Below are 6,087 nucleotides of genomic sequence, written 5' to 3' on the forward strand. Positions count from 1 at the left end.
TAGCCAAGACATGGAAATAACCTAATGTCCATCAATGGATAAATGGATAAATCATTTGTACACACACACACACAATGGAATATTATGCATCTATATAAAAGAAGGAAATCCTGCCTTTGTGACAAATGGATGGATTCTTGAGGGCTAATGAAATAAGTCAAAGACAAATACTATATGATTTCATTTGTATGTAGAATCTAAAAAAGTTGAATTCATAGAAGTAGAGAGTGAAAGAGTGGCAGGGGTTGGGGTGTGGGAGAAATGGGGAGATGTTGGTCAAAGAGTAAAACTTCCAGCCATCAGATGAACAAGTTTGGGGATTGAAAGCACAACATCATGACAATAATTCCCTCTATAAGAGTTACCTAGAACAGTCAAATTCATAGAGAAAGAAAGTAGAATAGACGTTACCAGCAGCTAGGGAGAGAAGAATGAGGAAATTTTCTTAATTGGTAGAGTTTTTGTTGGGGTGATAAAAATCTCTTGGCTATGGCTAGAGGTGATGGTGCACAACTATGTGAATGTACTTATGATGTCGAATTGTCCACTTAAAAAGTATTAGAATGGAAAATTCAATTTTATATATATTTTACTAGAATTTTAAAAAAGAAAAATAAATAAACTGATTTTTTAAGATGAAAATTTTAAAATACAGACAATTTTGTGCTCACTTCTGCAGGACACATACTAAAATTGGAATGATACAGAGATTTGCATTGCCCATGCTCAAGGATGACATGCAAATTCATGAAGTGTTCCTTATTTTATTTTATTTTTTAATGTTTTATTTATTTCTAGGAGAGAGAGAGAGAAAGACAGCGTGAGCAGGGGAGGGTCAGAGAGAGAGGGAGTCACAGACTGAAACAGGCTGGAGGCTCTGAGCTGACAGTCAGCACAGAGCCCGATGCGGGGCCCGAACCCACGAACCACGAGACCATGACCGGCGAGATCATGACCAAGCGAAAGTCGGATGCATAACCGACTAAGCCACCCAGGCGCCCCAAGTGTTCTATATTTTAAATAAAACAAAATACAGATACCTTTGAAAGAACAAGAAACCACCAAGTCATTGTAGTAGGCCACATCATGTGAATGTACTTCCTAATGCTAGGTTCTTTGAGATTGGGGAGAACATCTTTCTGCAAGAGGACTAGTTTGAGTACTAGAGTCCCTCCTCCTCACCCAGATACTCTAAATTGTGGCCCTTGAAACATTTCTTCAAGTTGACAGTCCCAGCCCTCCCAGCCTTCCTAGGACCCCATTGCCTCATTTCCCAGTCTTCTCTGATGTAGGATCTATAAGGAACTACTACTGAGTTCAGGCTGCAACCTGGATTTTTGCACCATGGCTGATGCAGTTAAAGGATCAGCACCTAGGTACTGTTGCATTTGTGATCAATCGAGTGAAATATTTTGGGTCTTTCAGAAAGCAAGGGTTATTGCCAGAAGGTCTGAGACCTGCTGTTCAATCAAGTGACCAGGGAGCAAGGTCAGAAAACCTCTAAGGGCCCATGCCAGGGATGAAAAGAGTTACAGCCACAGCCCAAAAATGTAAGGCCCGATGAAAAAACTAAGTGTGTTATTAAAATTACATAAAGAGGGAGGGGGCAAGATGGTGGAGAAGTAAGGAGCTCTGTACTAGCACTCGCGCCCATACATCACACAGAAAAGATCTGAAGCCATTGGAAACCTTACAAAACCTGAGAGATTGGGAGAAAAAGGACGCAGAATCCACTGAGAAAGCCTTCTAACGTGAGTGCGAACTGGGGAAGATAAAATCGGGCCGGGATCGGAGACTCCAGGGTTGGAGGCGATCCCCCTCTACAATCTACGGGGAGTGAGAGGGGAAAAAGAAAGAGTCCGAAACAGAAAAACCTCCGCTTGAGGTAAAGAAAGACCGTACTTGCCAAATACCTGCACGCCAGGTCCCCTCGCGCCAACTGGTCCCGGGGGGTGGGGGTGGGGGCCGGGCGCACAGACTGCTTCTTTGTGCTTGCTCCTGGCGGGCTGGACTTCAGAGTAGCGGCGCGCCTGCCTCCATTGTCCTCCCGGCTGGCTTGGGCCCCTGAAAGAGCCTCGCACAGACACCAGGCATCCGCGCTCCTGGCTGGCAGGGGCTCTGGAGGGAAGGCAAAGAGCTAAAAACTGGGAAATTTGCCTGTGAGTTCATGTTTTGGGTGACGAGCCCTAGAGGGACCTGGTTTTCCTCACTCCAGCGGGCTCCAGCTCAGTGCACCCGGTAGGCAAGCCCCCGCCCATGCTCTCCAGCCCAACCCAGAAAAGGAAGCAGCAATTCTGATGCCACCCACAGAGCGACGCGGGAGGCCTGGAATTGCCCTGAGGGGATTGCCTGGGAAATTGTGTCTAAGGCAATTTCAGCGGGGTGCGCGGACTGGGATTTGGAGATTGGGACTGGCCTGAGTTGAAGAGTGTAACCACCTTGGCTGCATCCCCGGTAAGGAGAGTTTACACGCCCGAAAAAACGAGGTGCAGCGCTTGGTTCAAGAAGAGACTGGAGCACCTTCACTCTCCTCCCCACAACCTCCAAGGCAGAACTCCCTCCTGAGGAACTGGATCAAGCCACGCCCATCCCTGCTTGAGAGCTGCCCTCCTCCCCTTTTTTTTTCTTTTTTTCTTCTTCCTTCTCTTTTCTCTCTTTTTTCCCAGAGAACACTGACCTGATTAACTCTGGTAACCAGCTTGCTTAAACAATCACAACGAGTCCTTTCTGTAGATGTAAATTCTACACCTACCGACATTTTTAGCTATTTCTCTCAGGAGTAATTAGACTATATAGTTTCCTTGGATAATACCAGCATCCTTCTCTCACCTATCCAACCATATTCTACCCTTTACCTCTTTGAAAAAAGCTTCTTATCCCTTCTGCCTGCTCATTCTACTTCCAATTTTGCCTCATCCCCGCCCTGTCTTCTCTCTCTTTCTCTATGCTCTTCAACCAGCACTGCATACACACAGCTACTTAACTGTAGCCGGGAAATCCAATTATATGCTTTAAACCGTTCTTTGTCCATTGGTTTTCTTCTTTTTTCCTTTTCTTTTCTCTTTTTGCCCCTTTATGTATTTTATACTCCCTATTATTCACCCTCCCACCTCCGTCTTTTCTCATAAATTAGTGTTTTCCCTCTCGCTTTACATGTTAGTTGAATTAGCCTGTGTGCGTTTGTGTGCTCCTGCTCCCTTTGTGTTTGTCTGTCTGTTTTCTTCTCCAGGGCTACCTCAAGAAACAAGCTAGAGTACACAAGGTGGAGAGTCCCAAATATCACTACGAATAGGAAAATAAAATAACCAAGGTCTCAACAAGAGACACCAAGAGATACCATTCAAAAAACACTCTCTGAAAGGATAGGCCCTGGACAAAGAGTCTTCTTGGATATAGCAGTGCTCATAGATACAGAGAGCATTAACAGGTCTTTAAAACTAACAAAAGCTGGAAAGCTAACTAAAATGATGAAACGAAAGAGCTCTCCTCCAAAGAAACTCCAAGAAGCATTGACAGCTAATGAATTGCTCAAAACAGATATCAGCAGCATAACTGAACAAGATTTTAGAATAATAATGGTAAAATTAATAGCTGGGCTTGAAAAAAACATAGGGGACATCAAAGAAACTATGGCTACAGACAGAATGGAAAATAAAAATAGGCATGAAGAATTAAAAAATGTGATAAATGAGATACATAATAAATTAGAGGCCTCCAATGCACGGATTGAAGAGGCAGAAAAGAGAATAAGTGATTTAGGAGACACCATTATAGAAAAACAAGAAGCTGACAAAAAAGAGACATAGATCCAGGAACAAGAAAGAAGAATTTGAGAGCTCAGCGATATGGTCAAACGCAACAATATCCATATGATAGGAATCCCAGAAGAGGAAGAGAGAGGGAAAGGTGCTGAGGGAGTCATGGAACAAATTATAGCAGAGAACTTCCCCAACCTGGGGAAGGAAATAATTGTTGAAATACAAGAGACTCAGAAGACTCCTCTCAGACGTAACTTGAATCGATCTTCTACACGGCATATCATAGTAAAAATGGCAAAATACAAGGACAAAGAGAATTTTGAAAGCAGCTAGGGAGAAAAGGGCCCTAACATACTAAGGGAAACCTATCAGAGTGGTGACAGACCTATCTACTGAAACGTGGCAGGCCAGAAAGGAATGGCAAGAGATCTTCAATGTGAGGAACAGTAAAAATATGCGGCCAAGAATCCTCTATCCAGCAAGCCTGTCATTCAAAATAGAAGGAGAGATAAAAACCTTTCCAAATAAACAGAAATTGAAAGAATTTTCACCACTAAACCAGCCCTACAAGAAATCCTGAGGGGGACGCTCTGAAGGAAATGCTGCAAGGAACAAAGATAACAGAGACACCACCACAAACATGAACCCTATAAAAGATACAAAGACTCTAAACCCACATATTTCAATAATAACACTGAATGTAAATGGGCTGAATGCTCCAATCAAAAGACATAGGGTAGCAGAATGGATAAAAAAACAAAATCCATCAATATGCTGTCTACAAGAAACTCATTTTAGACAAGAAGATACCTTCAGACTAAAAGTAAGGGGATGGAGAAATATATATCATGCTACAGGAAATCAAAAGAAAGCCGGAGTAGCGATACTTATATCAGACAAACTGGACTTCAAATTAAAGACAATAACAAGAGATGAAGAAGGGCACTACATAATAATTACAGGGTCCATCCATCAGGGCGAACTAACTATCATAAATGTCTACTCACCGAATATGGGAGCACCTAAATATCTAAAACAATTAATCACAAAAGAAACAAGCTTATAGATAAAAATGTGCTAATAGCAGGGGATTTTAATACTCCGCTTACAGCAATGGATAGGTCAACCAGACTGAAAATCAAAAAGAAATACTGGACTTGAAAGACACATTGGACCAGATGGATCTGACGGATATATTTAGAACTTTACATCTTGACGCCAGGGAATATACTTTCTTCTCAAGTGCGCATGGCATATTCTCCAAGATAGATCACATACTGGGACATAATGCAGCCCTCAATAAATATAAAAGAATTGAGATCATGCCATGCATACTGTCAGATCATAATGCTTTGAAACTTGAAATCAATCCAGGAAGACGTCTGGAAAACCTCCAAAAACATGGAGGTTAAAGACCACCCTACTAAAGAAACAACGGGCCAATCAGGCAATTAGAGATGAAATTTAAAAACATACGGAAACAAATGAAAATGCAAATACAACAATCCAAAATCTATGGGATGTGGCAAAGGCAGTCCTAAGAGGAAAGTACATTGCTCTCCAGTCCTATTTCAAGAGATTAGAAAAAGCCCAAGTCCAAAATTTAACAGCTCACCTAAAGGAACTAGAGGCAGAGCAACAAGAACGCCCTACACCCAGTAGAAGAAGAGAAATAGTAAAAATTAGAGCAGAAATAAACAACATAGAGACCAAAGAAACAACTGAATAGATCAATGAAACCAACAGTTGGTTTTTGGAAAAAATAAACAAAATTGACAAGCCTCTAGCCAGGCTTCTCAAAAGAAAAGAGAGAGCACCCAAAGAGACAAAATCATGAATGAAAATGGACTTATTACAACCAACCCCTCATAAATACAAGCAATTATCAGGGAATACTATGAAAAATTATATGCCGGGGCGCCTGGGTGGCTTAGTCGGTTAAGCGTCCGACTTTCGCTTGGGTCATGATCTTGCGGTTCGTGGGTTCGAGCCCCGCGTCGGGCTCTGGGCTGGCTGCCAGCTCAGAGCCTGGAGCCTGTTTCAGTCTGTGACTCCCTCTCTCTCTGACCCTCCCCTGCTCACGCTCTCTCTCTCCTAGAAATAAATAAAAAACATTTAAAAAATATAAAAAAAGAAAAAAGAAAAATTATATGCCAACAAATTGGCCAACTTAGAAGAAATGGACAAATTCCTAAACACACACTCACTACCAAAAGTCACACGGGAAGAAATAGAAAACCTGAACAGACCCATAACGAGTGAAAAAATCGAATCAGTTATCAAAAATCTCCCAACAAATAAGAGCCCTGGACCTGATGGCTTCCCTGGG

General features: G+C 42.3%; 1 non-coding gene across 1 annotated transcript; it reads left to right on the plus strand.

Moving 5' to 3' along the window:
* Window positions 1-663: 663 nt before the first annotated feature.
* On the plus strand, window positions 664-767 carry LOC120220517. The gene has a single exon (XR_005525598.1). It is a non-coding gene; the product is annotated as a U6 spliceosomal RNA (small nuclear RNA).
* Window positions 768-6,087: the final 5,320 nt, after the last annotated feature.

This window comes from Hyaena hyaena, unplaced genomic scaffold (genome assembly GCF_003009895.1).
Source record: "Hyaena hyaena isolate Hyena2069 unplaced genomic scaffold, ASM300989v1 scaffold_713, whole genome shotgun sequence".
In the NCBI taxonomy this organism is placed as follows: Eukaryota; Metazoa; Chordata; class Mammalia; order Carnivora; family Hyaenidae; genus Hyaena; species Hyaena hyaena.